This window comes from Neovison vison, chromosome 1 (assembly GCF_020171115.1).
Source record: "Neovison vison isolate M4711 chromosome 1, ASM_NN_V1, whole genome shotgun sequence".
NCBI classification, from domain to species: Eukaryota; Metazoa; Chordata; class Mammalia; order Carnivora; family Mustelidae; genus Neogale; species Neogale vison.
This window is the reverse complement of record NC_058091.1, coordinates 238517647-238535109: the sequence shown is the minus strand read 5'-3', so window position 1 is coordinate 238535109 and position 17463 is coordinate 238517647. Positions and strand designations below refer to the sequence as shown.

The following is a 17463-nucleotide window of genomic DNA, read 5'->3' as shown; positions in this document are numbered from 1 at the left end:
TTTAATGAGTATTATTGACATTATGGATTGAGTTATTGTTCAGATTGGGGCTCCTGGGTGACTCAGTTGGTTAAGCTTCGAGCTCCATTTCCGCTCAGGTTCTGATCTCAGGGTCGGGAGATTGAGCCTCAGGTGGGGCTATCTCTAGGCGTTGAGCCTGCTTAAAGATTCTCTCTCCCTCTTTCTGCTTCCCACCCCTGGCGCCGTGTTGAAATAGTTAAGTAAAAGCCACAATAAATTACCCGTAATGCTAATAATTTTTAAGGTTTTTCTTAGTAACAGTTTGTAAGTATTTATTTCCTATGTGCACATTTACAGGAAACCATACATTATGAATACTTGAGCGTTCTGAAAGGTTTGTTTTAATAAGGCTAATTAGAATTTTTAAAAAAAATTTTATTTATTTATTTGACAGAGAGCTAGAGAGAGAGCACAAGTAAGCAGAGCAGCAGGGAGAGGGGCAGAGTGATAAGCAGGCTCCCTGCTGAGCAGCGAGCCGGATGTGGCCCCATCCCAGGACCCTAGAATCATGACCTGAGCTGAAGGCAGCCGCCCAACCAACAGAGCCACATGGGTGCCCGTGATTAAAACATTAAAAAATTTAAAAAATTTCAAATGAATGTCTTTATTTTAAAATTTTATTGATATACCACATATGTGTTTTATTTATTTTTTAAAATATTTTATTTATTTTTTTGACAGAGAGTGAGATCACAAGTAGACAGAGAGGCAGGCAGAGAGAGGGGGGGAAGCAGGCTCCCCACTGGGTAGAGAGCCTGTGGGCTCTCCATCTGAGGACCCTGAGATCAAGACCTGAGCTGAAGACAAAGGCTTAGTCCACTGAGCCACCCAGGTGCCCCATGTGTTTTATTTTAAAGACCTCATAACCTTTTATTACAAAAAATGGCCTTTAAAAGTTCATTTTATTTATTTATTTATTTATTTATAAAGATTTTATTTATTTATTTGACAGACAAATCACAAGGAGGCAGAGAGGCAGGCAGAGGTGGGGGGGAAGCAGGCTCCCTGCTGAGCATCGAGGTTGATGTGGGGATCGATCTCAGGACCCTGAGATCATGACCTGAGCTGAAAGCAGAGGCATTAACCCGCTGAGCCACTCAGGTGCCCCTAAAGGTTCATTTTAAAAAACACTTTATTTATTTACTTGAGAGAGAGAGAGAGAGCACAGAGGGAAAGGGAGAGGCACCCCCCACCCCCAAACAAGGAACCAAATGAAGGGCTCCATCGCAGGGCCCTGGGATCATGAAGGAGCAAAGACAGACACCCAGCTGACTGAGCCACCCAGGTGCCCCAGTTCATTTTTGTTTCTTAGAAAAAAGAAATCTTCTTTGATTTGGTCCTCCTCATTTCCTTCTCGTCATCTCACCATTCCTGTCAGGTATCCAGTACAAAGGAAGCTTGTGATTTTCTTTGCACATATTTATTTGCAATCACTTAATTGCTCCACACAGGTGTACGTCTTTTAGATTTTTTTTGTTATTTGTTTTAGAAAGTTTATTAGGACAGATAATGCACTTTATACTTTTTAGTCACCAATGTCTTTGGAAATCCCTACAAATCTGTTATTTTTAATAGCTGTCTAGTTCCCCGTAATGCGGAGTGAATCACTGATATATTCAGTTATTTACCTGTTGATGAACCCCGCATTTCAAGTGTTCTTTAGCCCCCATAAGCCATGCTGTACTATTATTTACATATTTGTAAAATATTGGTGCTTTTACTTCTGTGAAATTCACTTTCAGATGTGGAATGGACGCATCAAAGTGTATTAATAATTTTAATTTTAGAATGTGTTGCTAGAGTACTGTTCAAGTACTTTTAATTGCCGCCAACAAGTTATGAGCACCCTTTCTTGTCTCTAAAATCAGTCATGGTTTTATATCTCATTGTTACTTTAATTTTAATTTCACATAACACCAGTGAATTTGAGCATATTGTCATTTGTATTTGGTTCTCTTTGATTTGCCAAGTAAATTACTTGTTCATTAAAAACTTGAAAAGGGGGGCGCCTGGGTGGCTCAATGGGTTAAAGCCTCTGCCTTCGGCTCAGGTCATGATCTCAGGGTCCTGGGATCGAGCCCCGCATCGGGCTCTCTGCTCAGCAGGGAGCCTGCTTCCTCCCTCTCTTTCTGCCTGCCTCTCTGCCTACTTGTGATCTCTGTCTGTCAAATAAATAAATAAATAATCTTTAAAAAAAAAAAACTTGAAAAGGTTTTTTTGTTGTTTTTCAGTTTGGGAAAGTTCTTTGTAAAATGTAGATATTAACTGTTATCTTCTACCTATTTCACAAATATTTTTTCCTCTATACAATTTATGTTGATTTGTTTATAGTATACTTTGCCAGATAAAAATGTTTTTCGTATTTCTATATTAAAATATGTTTATTTCTCTTTTATGGATTTTACAGTCTCCATGTTTAGTTAGGAAGATGTTAATTTTTTTAGGAAGATTTAATTTTTATATGGATCATCCAATAATTAGTAAACATTTATTTCTAATTTAAGTTTTTTTGAAAAATTGAAGTATAATTGACATATAGCATTATATTCATTTCAGATATACAATGTAATTATTTGACATTTGTATATATTGGGAAATGATCACCACAATAAGTCTAGTTAATACTTATTACCGTACATTGTTATAGAATTTTTTTCTTGTAATGAGAACTTTTCAGATCTACTCTTTTAGTGACCTTCAAATATGCAATTCAGTATTATTAGAAATAGTAACTATTCTGTGTATTATTTATTTTATAATCAGATGTTTGTACTTTTGCCCAACTTCAACCACTTGCCTACTCCCATCCACTGCAAATGGCAAACACCAATGTGTTCTCTGTATCTTTTAGGTTTTTTTTAGGTTCCACATAAGTGACAAAGTTTTTCATTTTCTTTCTTCCTTTTTTAAAAAGTTTCATTTATTTACTTGAGAGAGAAAGAGAGAGAGCATGCATAAGCAGGGAGGAGGGACAAAGGGAGATGGAGAAGCAGACTCCCCACTGGTCAGGTTGCCCAATGTGGGGGTCCATTCCAGAACCTTGGGGTCACAACCTGAGTGAAATACAGACACTTAACTGACTGAACTACCCAGGTGCCCCCTTTTCTTTTTCTTTTTTAAGATTTATTTATTTTAGAGCAAGAGAAGGAGAGCAGGGGAGAGCTGGGGGGAAGGGCAGCAAGAATCTTAAACAGACTCCGCTCAGCACAGAGCCTTTTCCATCTCACGACCCTGAGATCATGACCTGAGTGGAAATCAAGAGTCTGATACAACTGACTGTGTCACCAGGTGCCCCAAAATAATTTCTTTTAATGTAGTTATTTATTGCTATAAATTTCCCTCTTAGCCCTGCTTTTGCAGCATCCTATAAGTTTTGGTACATTGTGTTTTCATTTTGATTTGTTTCAAAATATTATTTCCCTTTGATTTCATCTTTGGCCTGCAGTTTTTTAGGAGTGTGTTATTATTTTTTTTAAAGGAGTGTGTTATTTAATTTCCACGTATTTGTGAATTGTCTAGTTTTCCTCCAGTTATCAACTTCTAGTTTCATATGATTGTGGTCAGAAAATCTACTCTATATGATTTGAGTCTTTTAAAGTTTGCTGAGACTTATTTTGTGACCTAGCACATGATATATCCTGGATAATGTTCCATGTGTGCTTGAGAAGAATGTGTATTCTGCTGAAGTTGGTGGGTATGTTCTGTACTTGTCTGCTAGGTCCATTTGGTCTAAAGTAGAGATAAAGTTCAGTGTTTTCTTATTTATTATCTGTCTGGCTGATGTATCCACTGATGAAACTGGGGTTTGAAGTCCCCTGTTATTCCTAATGTCTATTACTCCCTTCAGATACGCTATTATTTGCTTTATATATTTCTGTGTTCTGATGTTGGGTAGATGCATAAAAATTGTTACATCCTCTTGATGACTTTGACCCCTTTCTCACCATATGAAGACCTTCTTTGTTTCCTGTTACAGTTTTTTACTTAAAGTCAGTTTTATCCAATACAAGTATAGCTATTCCCACTCTCTCTTTTTGTTTCCATTTGCATGGAATATCTTTTGCCTTCTCTTCATTTTAAACCTGTGTGTGTCCCTTGAAACTGCTGGAGGCGGCATATAGTTGGATCTTGTTTTTAATCCATTCAGCTATGCCTTTGATTGGAGAATTTAATTCATTTTCATTTAAAATAATAATAGGTAACTGGGCGCTTGGGTGGCTCAGTGGGTTAAAGCCTCTGCCTTCGGCTGAGGTCGTGACCCAGTATCCTGGGATCAAGCTCTGCATTGGGTTCTCTGCTCATCAGGGAGCTTGCTTCCCCCTCTCTCTCTGCCTGCCTCTCTGCCTACTTGTGATCTCTATCTGATAAATAAATAAAATATTTAAAAAATTTTTCTAGAAAAAATAATAATAGGTAAGGACTTACTATGTCCATTGTTTTCTGGCTGTTTTATAGTATCTCTGTTCCTTTTTTCCCCCTGTCTTGCTATCTTCCTTTGCGAATTGATTTCCTTTTCTTTATCTTGTGTATATCTTTGATTTCCTTTTCTTTATTTTGTGTCTACTATAGTTTTTTATGGTTACCTGTACTTTAATTGAAGCATTTTATAGACATAAGCCTATTTTAAGCTGACAACAACTTGGCTTTTTTATAAAGATTTTATTTATTTATTTGAGAGAAAGTGAGCATAAGCAGTGTGAGGGGCAGAGGGAGAGTGAGAAGCAGATTCCTTGTCAAGCTGGGGGCCTGATACGGGGCACGATCCCAGGACATTGAGATCATGACCTCAGCTGAATGCAGACACTTAACCAACTAAGCCACCTAGGCACCCCAGTAAGTTGGCTTTCATCACATGCAAAACTCTACTCTTTTACTCCTCCCCATTTTATGTTTCTATTGTCATAATTTGTGTCTTTTTATAGGGTGTATCCATTAACAAAATTATAACTATTTCTATTTTAAATATATTTGTTCTTTAACCCTTAAAGAATGGTGGTTATCACAGCACTATATTACAATATTGGGTATTGTTAATCTGACTCTATACTTACTTTTACCAGCATATGGTATGTGTTCATATGTTTTCATGTTACTAGTTATCATCGTTTCATTTCAGTTTGAAGAACTCCTTTCAGCATTTCTTGTAAGGCAGGTCTAATGGCGATGAACTCCCCAAGCTTTTGCTTATTTGGGAAAGTCTTTATCTCACTTTCATTTCTGAAGGATAACTTTGCTGCATAATGTTTTCTTGGTCAGTGGTTTATTTTTATTTCAGGACTTTGAATTACATCACCCCATTCTCTCCTGGTGTGCAGTGTTTCTGGTGATAGCCTACTGGGGGTTCACTTATAAGAGAGAAATTGTTCTCTCTTGTTGCTCTTAAAATTCTCTTTGCCTTTAATTTTATATAGTTTTATTATAATTTGTCATAGATAAGATTGTTTTGGAGTGACATTTTGGGGTGAACCTATTAGCTTCATGAACTTGGATTTCCAAATCTTTCCCCATGTCAGAGAAGTTCTCTCTCATTATTTCCTTAAATAAGCTTTCTACCCCTTTCTCTCTTCTTCTGAGATTCCAGTGATAATTTCTTTTAAAGGTATCTCCAGGACCCATGGGTGGTTCAGTTAGTTAAGCATCTGTCTTCAGCTCAGCTCATGATCCCAGGATCCTGGGATCAAGCCCCATATCAGGCTCCATGCTCAGTGGAGACCCTGCTTCTCCCTGCTTGTGCGCTCTCTCTTTCTCTGTCAAATAAACATGTAGATTTTAAAAAAAAATTTTTAAAATAAAGTTGTCCCATAAGTCCTGTATACCCCATACGTTTTCTTCATTCCTTTTCACATATTTTTCTTTTAGCTCCTTGAAAAAAATTTTTAAAATTTAAATTCAGGGGCGCCTGGGTGGCTCAGTGGGTTAAACCTCTGCCTTTGGCTCAGGTGATGTTCTCAGTGTCCTGGGATCGAGCCCCGCATCCCCCTCATCGGGCTCTCTGCTCATCAGGGACCCTTCTTTCCCCTCTCTCTCTGCCTGCCTCTCTTCCTACTTGTGATCTCTGTCTGTTAAATAAATAAATCTTTAAAAAATTTTAAATTCAATTTAGTTAACATATAGTGCATTATTACACGAATAGAATTTAGTGATTCCTCAGTTGCATAAAATACCCAGTGCTCATTACATCACGTGTCCTCCTTAAGGCCCATTATCCAGTTACCCTATCCCCCCACCCTCTCCCCTCCAGCAACCCCCAGTTTCTTTCCTATAGCGCTCCTTTTGACTGGAGATTTTTTTTTTTGGAACCTGGTAATTTAAAATGCTCTTTGTTGCTCCCTCTAGTGTCTATCTGCAGCATTTTAGTTTTCTATGTTCTATGGCAGTAGTTGTCCTTTGTTCTCAGTGATCACTAGGCATCCAGGGTATGCTGGTTTCCTGTCAGCAACCCGAGTCAGATAAAACAGATACCAGTTTCTTAGGCAGCTTTCCAAAATCCCAAAAGTCTGGACACATCCTCACTTTTCTCCCTCCTTCGTCCCCTTGGTATTTTCTTTTGTTCTCCATAGCCTTCAGGCATCCAAACTATGCCATTGTGATCAGTTCTCTGATTGGGGCAATATAGAAATTAGGCCTTTAAGGCAGGCTTCTGAGAAGTTGTTACATTGGAAACATGCAGTGCTCTTTTCTTTCCTCTGGAAGGGCCAGTAGCAAGCCAGGGTATTCTTTCTTGGTGCTGAGGTGGGTCAACGTGGGTGCAGGGCTGATGTGAGCCAAGTAAAATTTATTCTTTGTACTTGTTTCAGCATAGCTATTTCAGCCTTGTGTTCACCTGGGAGTACTCCAGCTTTGTAACTGGACTCTGGAATCCTCATAAAGGAATTTTGGTCGGTATATTGTTGCTAATTGTATTTTTGTGGGAGAATAAGGGCTGGGAATTCTTATTCCGTTATTTTGCTGGCATCATTTTGATACACTCTGAGTTAATTTTTGTAGATGGTGTGAGGTAGTGGTCTACCTTAATTCTTTTGCAAGTGGATATCCAGTTATCCTGGCACCGTTTATTGAAAAGAACTATTCTTTCCCTGTTGAAATGTTGGGGAACCGTTGTTGGAATTCAGTTGATCGAGGAATGCCTTCCTGTCAGTAGGGCACAAGACTCTTGATCTCTAGGTTGTGAGTTTGAGCCCCATGTTGGGTGTAGAAATTACTTAAAAATGAAATCTTTAAAAAGAAGAAAGAAAAGAAAATCAGTTGATCAATAAATGTGGGAGTTCATTTCTGGATTCCCATTTCTATTCCATTGGTTTATATGTCTGTCCTTATCCCAGTACCACACTCTCTTCGTTATTATACTTTTGAGGCAAGTTTTAGAAATTATTTGTTCTCCAACTTTGTTCTTTTTCTCAAGATTTTCTTGGCTCTTCTGGGTGACCTGCATTTCCATATGAATTTTAGGATCGGTTTGTCAGTTTCTGCAAGGAAACCAGCTTACTTTTGATAGGGAGTATGTTGTAGATCCATTTGGACAGTATTTCCATTTTAACAGTATAAAGTCTTCTGATCCATGAACATGGGATTTTCCCCATTTAGATGTTTTTTAATTCCCTTCTTTTTAATTTAATTAATTGATTACTTATTTTTAAAGATTTTACTTGTTTATTTGACACACAGAGAGAGAATAAGCAGGGAGTGCAGCAGAGGGAGAGGGAATAGCAGACTTCTTACAGAGCAGGGAGCCCAAAGGGCTTGGATCCCAGGACCCTGGGATCACGACATGAGCTGAAGACAGACGCTTAACCAACTGAGCCACTCAGGTGACCCCTCTTTAATTCCTTTAAACATTGTTTTGGAGTTTCCAGAGTACACATTTTATATTTCTTTTGCTAAATTTATTCCTTAATATTTTCCTTTTTTTTAAAAAAAGATTTTATTTGTTTATTTGATGAGATCACAAGTAGGCTGAGAGTCAGGCAGAGTGAGAGGAAGGGAAGCAGGCTCCCTGCTGAGCAGAGAGCCCTACATGGGGCTCAATTCCAGGACCCTGGGATCATGACCTGAGCTGAAGGCAGAGGCTTCAACCCACTGAGCCATCCAGGCACCCCCTTTTTAAAAAACATTTTTAAATAGATTTTTCATTGCATTTTTTATTGGTTCATTTTTACAATAGTTAGTGTATAAACTATAATTGATGGCTGCAAGATTTTTCCCATTGAGGATGATATTTGCTGTGGGTCTTTCATAGATAGATTTGATGAGGTTCAGGAATGTTCCCTCTATCCCTATATTTTGAAGTGTTTTAATCAGGAACGGATGCTGGATTTTGTCAAATGCTTTTTCTGCATCAATTGAGAGGACCATGTGGTTCTTCTCTCTTCTCATATTAATTTGTTGTATCACATTGATTGATTTGCGAATGTTGAACCATCCTTGTAGCCCAGGGATGAATCCCACCTGATCATGGTGAATAATCTTTTTAATGTGCTGTTGCATCCTGTTGGCTAGGGTCTTTTTGAGAATCTTAGCATCCATATTCATCAGTGATATTGGTCTGAAATTCTCCTTTTTGGTGTGGTCTTTGCCTGGTTTGGGGATCAGGGTAATGCTGGCATCATAGAGTCTGGAAGTTTTCCTTCTGCTTCAATTTTTTGAAACAGCTTCAGGAGAATAGGTGTTATTTCTTCTTTAAAAGTTTGGTAGAATTCCCCAGGGAATCCGTCAGGTCCTGAGCTCTTGTTTTTTGGGAGGTTTTTGATCACTGCTTCAATCTCGTTATTAGATATCCGTCTATTCAGGTTGTCGATTTCTTCCTGGTTCAATTTTGGTAGTTTATAGTTTTCCAGGAATGCATCCATTTCATCTAGGTTGCTAAGCTTATTGGCATAAAACTGTTGATAATAACTTCTGATGATTGTTTCTACTTCCTTGGTGTTAGTTGTAATCTCTCCCTTTTCATTCATAATTTTATGAATTTGGGCTTTCTCTCTTTTCTTTTGGATTACTGTGGCCAATGGTTTATTGATCTTATTGATTCTTTCAAAAAACCCGCTTCTAGTTTCATTGATATGTTCTACTGTATCTCTGGTTTCTACCTCATTGATCTCAGCTCTAATCTTGATTTCCCTTCTTATGTGTGGAGTTGGTTTGATTTGTTGTTGATTCTCCAGTTCTTTAAGGTGTAGAGACAGCTGGTGTAATCTGGATTTTTCAATTTTTTTGAGGGAGGCTTGGATGGCTATATATTTCCCCCTTAGGACCGCCTTTGCTGTATCCCATAGGTTTTGGACAGAAGTGTTCATTCTCATTGGTTTCCATGAATTGTTTCAGTTCTTCTTTGATCTCCTGGTTGATCCAAGCATTCTTAAGCAAGGTGGTCTTTAGCTTCCAGGTGTTTGAGTTCCTTCTGAACTTTTCCTTGTGATTGAGCTCCAGTTCCAAAGCATTGTGATCTGAGAATTAAAAAAAATAATAAAAAAATAAAATATAATTGATGGTTTTTAAAAAATTTTTTATTTTTTATAAACATATATTTTTATCACCAGGGGTACAGGTCTGTGAATCGCCAGGTTTACACACTTCACAGCACTCACCAAAGCACATACCCTCCTCAATGTCCATAATCCCACCCCCCTTCTCCCAACCCCTCTCCCCCCAGCAACCCTCAGTTTGTTTTGTGAGATTAAGAGTCACTTATGGTTTGTCTCCCTCCCAATCCCATCTTGTTTCATTGATTCTTCTCCTACCCACTTAAGCCCCCATGTTGCATCACCACTTCCTTATATCAGGGAGATCATATGATAGTTGTCTTTCTCCGCTTGACTTATTTTGCTAAGCATGATACGCTCTAGTTCCATCCACGTTGTTGCAAATGGCAAGATTTCATTTCTTTTGATGGCTGCATAGTATTCCATTGTGCATATATACCACCTCTTCTTTATCCATTCATCTGTTGATGGACATCTAGGTTCTTTCCATAGTTTGGCTATTGTGGACATTGCTGCTATAAACATTCGGGTGCACGTGCCCCTTCGGATCACTATGTTTGTATCTTTAGGGTAAATACCCAGTAGTGCAATTGCTGGGTCATAGGGCAGTTCTGTTTTCAACATTTTGAGGAACCTCCATGCTGTTTTCCAGAGTGGTTGCACCAGCTTGCATTCCCACCAACAGTGTAGGAGAGTTCCACTTTTCTCTGCATCCTCGCCAGCGCCTGTCATTTCCTGACTTGTTGATTTTAGCCATTCTGACTGGTGTGAGGTGATATCTCATTGTGGTTTTGATTTGTATTTCCCTGATGCAGAGTGATATGGAGCACTTTTTCATGTGTCTGTTGGCCATCTGGATGTCTTTGCAGAAATGTCTGTTCATGTCCTCTGCCCATTTCTTGATTGGATTATTTGTTCTTTGGGTGTTGAGTTTGCTAAGTTCTTTATAGATTTTGGACACTAGTCCTTTATCTGATATGTCGTTTGCAAATATCTTCTCCCATTCTGTCAGTTGTCTTTTGATTTTGTTAACTGTTTCCTTTGCTGTGCAAAAGCTTTTGATCTTGATGAAATCCCAATAGTTCATTTTTGCCCTTGCTTCCCTTGCCTTTGGCGATGTTCCTAGGAAGATGTTGCTGCGGCTGAGGTCGAAGAGGTTGCTGCCTGTGTTCTCCTCAAGGATTTTGATGGATTCCTTTCTCACATTGAGGACCTTCATCCATTTTGAGACTATTTATGTGTGTGGTGTAAGGAAATGGTCCAATTTCATTTTTCTGCATGTGGCTGTCCAATTTTCCCAACACCATTTATTGAAGAGGCTGTCTTTTTTCCATTGGACATTCTTTCCTGCTTTGTCGAAGATTAGTTGACCATAGAGTTGAGGGTCTATTTCTGGGCTCTCTATTCTGTTCCATTGATCTATGTGTCTGTTTTTGTGCCAGTACCATGCTGTCTTGATGATGACAGCTTTGTAATAGAGCTTGAAGTCCAGAATTGTGATGCCACCAACTTTGCCTTTTTTTTCAATATCCCTTTGGCTATTCGAGGTCTTTTCTGGTTCCATATAAATTTTAGAATTATTTGTTCCATTTCTTTGAAAAAGATGGATGGTACTTTGATAGGAATTGCATTAAATGTGTAGATTGCTTTAGGTAGCATAGACATTTTCACAATATTTATTCTTCCAATCCAGGAGCATGGAATATTTTTCCATTTCTTTGTGTCTTCCTCAATTTCTTTCATGAGTACTTTATAGTTTTCTGAGTATAGATTCTTAGCCTCTTTGGTTAGGTTTAATCCTAGGTATCTTATGGTTTGGGGTGCAATTGTAAATGGGACTGACTCCTTAATTTCTCTTTCTTCTGTCTTGTCATTGGTGTAGAGAAATGCAACTGATTTCTGTGCATTGATTTTATATCCTGACACTTTACTGAATTCCTGTACAAGTTCTAGCAGTTTTGGAGTTGAGTCTTTTGGGTTTTCCACATATAGTATCATATCATCTGCAAAGAGTGATAATTTGACTTCTTCTTTGCCGATTTGGATGCCTTTAATTTCCTTTTGTTGTCTGATTGCTGAGCCTAGGACTTCTAGTACTATGTTGAATAGCAGTGGTGATAATGGACATCCCTGCCGTGTTCCTGACCTTAGCGGAAAAGCTTTCAGTTTTTCTCCATTGAGAATGATATTTGTGGTGGGTTTTTCATAGATGGCTTTGATGATATTGAGGTATGTGCCCTCTATCCCTACACTTTGAAGAGTTTTGATCAGGAAGGGATGCTGTACTTTGTCAAATGCTTTTTCAGCATCTATTGAGAGTATCATATGGTTCTTGTTCTTTCTTTTATTGATGTATTTGCGGATGTTGAACCAACTTGCAGCCCTGGAAAAAATCCCACTTGGTCGTGGTGAATAATCCTTTTAATGTACTGTCACTTGGTCGTGGTGAATAATCCTTTTAATGTACTGTTGAATCCTATTGGCTAGTATTTTGGTGAGAATTTTCACATCTGTGTTCATCAAGGATATTGGTCTATAGCTCTCTTTTTTGATGGGATCCTTGTCTGGTTTTGGGATCAAGGTGATGCTGGCCTCATAAAATGAGTTTGGAAGTTTTCCTTCCATTTCTATTTTTTGGAACAGTTTCAGGAGAATAGGAATTAGTTCTTCTTTAAATGTTTGGTAGAATTCCCCCGGGAAGCCATCTGGCCCTGGGCTTTTGTTTGTTTGGAGATTTTTAATGACTGTTTCAATCTCCTTACTGGTTATGGGTCTGTTCAGGCTTTCTATTTCTTCCTGGTTCAGTTGTGGTAGTTTATATGTTTCTAGGAAAGCATCCGTTTCTTCCAGATTGTCAAATTTGTTGGCGTAGAGTTGCTCATAGTATGTTCTTATAATAGTTTGTATTTCTTTGGTCTTAGTTGTGATCTCTCCTCTTTCATTCATGATTTTATTTATTTGGGTCCTTTCTCTTTTCTTTTTGATAAGTCTGGCCAGGGGTTTATCAATTTTATTAATTCTTTCAAAGAACCAGCTCCTAGTTTCATTGATTTGTTCTATTGTTTTTTTTTGTTTGTTTCTATTTCATTGATTTCTGCTCTGATCTTTATGATTTCTCTTCTCCTGCTGGGCTTAGGGTTTCTTTCTTGTTCTTTCTCCAGCTCCTTTAGGTGTAGGGTTAGGTTGTGTACCTGAGACCTTTCTTGTTTCTTGAGAAAGGCTTGTACCGCTATATATTTTCCTCTTAGGACTGCCTTTGTTGTGTCCCACAGATTTTGAACTGTTGTATTTTCATTATCATTTGTTTCCATGATTTTTTTTAATTCTTCTTTAATTTCCCGGTTGACCCATTCATGCTTTAGAAGGATGCTGTTTAGTCTCCATGTATTTGGGTTCTTTCCAAACTTCCTCTTGTGGTTGAGTTCTAGCTTCAGAGCATTGTGGTCTGAAAATATGCAGGGAATGATCCCAATCTTTTGATACCGTTGAGTCCTGATTTAGGACTGAGGATGTGATCTATTCTGGAGAATGTTCCATGTGCACTAGAGAAGAATGTGTATTCTGTTGCTTTGGGATGAAATGTTCTGAATATATCTGTGATGTCCATCTGGTCCAGTGTGTCGTTTAAGGCCTTTATTTCCTTGTTGATCTTTTGCTTGGATGATCTGTCCATTTCAGTGAGGGGAGTGTTAAAGTCCCCTACTATTATTGTATTATTGTTGATGTGTTTCTTTGATTTTGTTATTAATTGGTTTATATAGTTGGCTGCTCCCATGTTGGGGGCATAGATATTTAAAATTGTTAGATCTTCTTGTTGGACAGACCCTTTGAGTATGATATAGTGTCCTTCCTCATCTCTTATTATAGTCTTTGACTTAAAATCTAATTGATCTGATATAAGGATTGCCACTCCTGCTTTCTTCTGATGTCCATTAGCATGGTAAATTCTTTTCCACCCCCTCACTTTAAATCTGGAGGTGTCTTCGGGCTTAAAATGAGTTTCTTGGAGGCAACATATAGATGGGTTTTGTTTTTTTTTATCCATTCTGATACCCTGTGTCTTTTGATTGGGGCATTTAGCCCATTAACATTCAGGGTAACTATTGAGAGATATGAATTTAGTGCCATTGTATTGCCTGTAAGGTGACTGTTACTGTATATGGTCTCTGTTCCTTACTGATCCACCACTTGTAGGCTCTCTCTTTGCTTAGAGGACCCCTTTCAATATTTCCTGTAGAGCTGGTTTGGTGTTTGCAAATTCTTTCAGTTTTTGTTTGTCCTGGAAGCTTTTAATCTCTCCTTCTGTTTTCTTTTTTTTTTTTAAAGATTTATTTATTTAATTGTCAGAGAGAGAGAGAGTACACACAGGCAGGCATAGTGGCAGGCAGAAGCAGCGAGAGATGCAGGCCCCCTGCAGAGCAAGGAGCCCAATGTGGGACTCGATCCCAGGACGCTGGGATCATGACCTGAGCTGAAGGCAGCGGCTTAACCAACTGAGCCACACAGGGGTCCCACTCTCCTTCTACTTTCAATGATAGCCTAGCTGGATAGAGTATTCTTGGCTGCATGTTTTTCTCATTTAGTGCTCTGAAAATATCATGCCAGCTCTTTCTGGCCTGCCAGGTCTCTGTGGATAAGTCAGCTGCCAATCTAATATTTTTACCATTGTATGTTACAGACTTCTTTTCCCGGGCTGCTTTCAGGATTTTCTCTTTGTCACTAAGACTTGTAAATTTTACTATTAGGTGATGGGGTGTGGGCCTATTCTTAATGATTTTGAGGGGCATTCTCTGAACCTCCTGAAATTTGATGCTTGTTCCCTTTGCCATATTGGGGAAATTCTCCCCAATAATTCTCTCCAGTATACCTTCTGCTCCCCTCTCTCTTTCTTCTTCTTCTGGAATCCCAATTATTCTAATGTTGTTTTGTCTTATGCTCTCACTTATCTCTCGAATTCTCCCCTCGTGGTCTAGTAGCTGTTTGTCCCTCTTTTGCTCAGCTTCTTTATTCTCTGTCATTTGGTCTTCTGTATTGCTAATTCTTTCTTCTACCTCATTTATCCTAGCAGTGAGAGCCTCCATTTTTTATTGCACCTCATTAATAGCTTTTTTTATTTCAACTTGGTTAGATTTTAGTTCTTTTATTTCTCCAGAAAGGACTTTTATATCTCCCGAGAGGGTTTCTCTAATATCTTCCATGCCTTTTTCGAGCCCGGCTAGAACCTTGAGAATTGTCATTCTGAATTCTAGATCTGACATATTACCAATGTCTGTATTGATTAGGTCCCTAGCCTTTGGTACTGCCTCTTGTTCTTTTTTTTGTGGTGAATTTTTCGGCCTTGTCATTTTGTCCAGATAAGAGTATATGAAGGAGCAAGTAAAATACTAAAAGGGTGGCAACAACCCCAGGAAAATATGCTTTAACCAAATCAGGAGAGATCCCAAATCGTGAGGGGGAAGAAAGGGGATAAAAAGAGGTTCAAAAAGAAAGAAAGAAAAAAAAAAAAGAAAAGAAAGGAATTTTAAAAAAGCAACTGTATAAAGAAAAATATAAAAAAGAAAATATAAATATATATATATATATTAGATAAACTAGTTAAAAAAGAAAAGGGTAAAAGTTTAAAAAATTATAGCAGAAGAAGAGAAAAAAAATGAAAAAGAAAAAAATTAAATTAACTGCAAGACTAAAAAAATCACAGGGAGAAAGCCATGAGTTTCGTGCTTTGTTTTCTCCTCCTCTGGAATTCTGCTGCTCTCCTTGGTATTGAAACCACACTCCTTGGTAGGTGAACTTGGTCTTGGCTGTATTTATTATTGATCTTCTGGGGGAGGAGCCTGGTGTAGAGATTCTCAAGTGTCTTTGCCCCAGGTGCCGGCCTGAGTAATCGCTGGGGTTTGCTTTCAGGGGCTTTTGTTCCCTGAGCGCTTTCCCTAGAGTTCCAGAGGACGGGAATACAAATGGCGGCCTCATGGTCTCCGGCCTGGAGGAGCCGAGAGCCCGGGGCCCCACTCCTCAGTGCGCCCTCAGAGAACAGCGCCCAGTTACTCCTGTCTGCCTGACTTCCGGCCGCGCTCCGAGCTCACCGAGCCTGTGGCTGGTTTAAGGTAACCCGGAGCTGCGAGCTTACTGTCGGCTCTGTCTCTGTAGCCGGCTTTCCCGTTCCAATACCTGCAAGCTCTGCGACACTCAGACACCCCCGATCCTTCTGTGACCCTGCGGGACCTGAGGCCACGCTGACCCCGTGTGGGCTTCGACCCAGTTTAGCCTCCGGAGCGATGTCCCTCAGCGGAACAGACTTTAAAAAGTCCTGATTTTGTGCTCTGTTGTTCCGCCGCTTGCCGGGAGCCGGCCCCTCCCCCCGAGGTCTGTCTTCCCGTCGCTTTGGATTCACTTCTCTGCCAGTCCTACCTTTCAGAAAGTGGTTGTTTTTCTGTTTCCAGAATTGCTGTTCTTCTTCTCTTCGATCTGCCAATGGATTTGCAGGTGTTTACAATCTTTAGATAAGCTATCTAGCTGATCTCCTGCTAGCTGAAGTAGTCTCAGCCTGCTACTTCTCTGCCATCTTGACTCCCCTCCCCAATTGATGGGTTTTTTATATTAATCTTTTATCCTATAACCTTTCTGATGTCATTTATTTGTTTTACAGTTTTTAGTGGATTCTTTAGGATTTTCAATATACAAGGACAGGTCATCTCTAAATGGAGATAGTTTTAATCTTCCTATCCATTGCATCTGAATGTCTTTGATCTTGTATTCTTGTAGCCCAATTAGGGATAGCTGGAGTCTCTAGCACAATGTTGAATAGAAGTGATTAGAGAAAACTTTCCTGACTTGTCGCTGACCTTAGGCAAAAGCACACTGGTTTTCACCTGTAACTATAATATTACCTTTCAGTAGGTCCTTGAAAATGACCCCTCTTTCATTTCTGGTTTTACTAATTTTAGGCTTGTGGCTTTTTCCTCTTCGTCAGTATAGCTAAGGTTTTGTCAATTTTCTTGATCTTTTCAAAGAACCAACTTTGGCTTCATTGTCTTCCTCTTCAGTTTTCCACTCTATCTCATGAATGCCCTTGTCAGGATAAGGAAATTCCCTTCTCTTCCTAGTTTGATGGCTGATTTTATTATAAAATGGTGTTGGATTTTGCCAAATGGTTTTTCTGTGTGTATTCAGATGGTCATATAGTGTTTGTATTTTAATCAATTGATATATCACTATGGGCTGAATTGTGTCCCCCCAAAATTCATGTGTTGATGTCTGAACCGAAGTACCTCAGAATATATTTGGAATTATATTTGGAGATATATATTTTTAAAAATTATTCCATTTTTTCAGTGTTCCAAGATTCATTGTTTTTGTACCACACTGAGTGTTCCATGCAATACGTGCCCTCCTTAATACCCACCACCAGGCTCACCTATCCCCCCATCTCCCTCCCCTCTAAAACCCTCAGTTTGTTTCTCAGAGTCCACAGTCTATCATGGTTCATCTCCCCCTCTGATTTCCCCCAATTCACTTTTCCTTTTCTTCTCCTAATGTCCTCCACGTTATTCTTTATGCTCCCCAAGTAAGTGAAACCATATCATAACTGACTCTCTCTGCTTGACTTATTTCACTCGGCATAGTCTCTTCTAGTCCCGTCCATGTTGATACAGAAGTTGGTTATTCGTCCTTTCTGATGGAGTCAAAATACTCCATAGTATATATGGACCACATCTTCTTTATCCATTCATCTGTTGAAGGGCATCTTGGCTCTTTCCACAGTTCGGCGATTGTGGCCATTTTTAAAGAAGTAATTGACGTGGGCTTGCCTGGGTGGCTCAGTTGTTGGGCATCTGCCTTTGGCTCAAGTCACCATCCCAGGGTCCTGGGATCAAGCCCCACATCAGGTTCCCTGCTCAGCAGGAAGCCTGCTTCTTCCTCTCCCACTCCGTCTGCTTGTGTTCCCTCTCTTGCTGTGTCTTTCTCT

General features: G+C 39.2%; 2 protein-coding genes across 2 annotated transcripts in view; both read left to right on the top strand.

Annotated features, from left to right (window-relative positions):
- LOC122890444 (protocadherin alpha-C2) overlaps window positions 1–17463 on the top strand; it is a 113675-nt gene that overhangs the window by 2615 nt on the left and 93597 nt on the right. The gene's annotated exons all lie outside the window — the stretch shown is intronic.
- LOC122890468 (protocadherin alpha-12-like) overlaps window positions 1–17463 on the top strand; it is a 91652-nt gene that overhangs the window by 10764 nt on the left and 63425 nt on the right.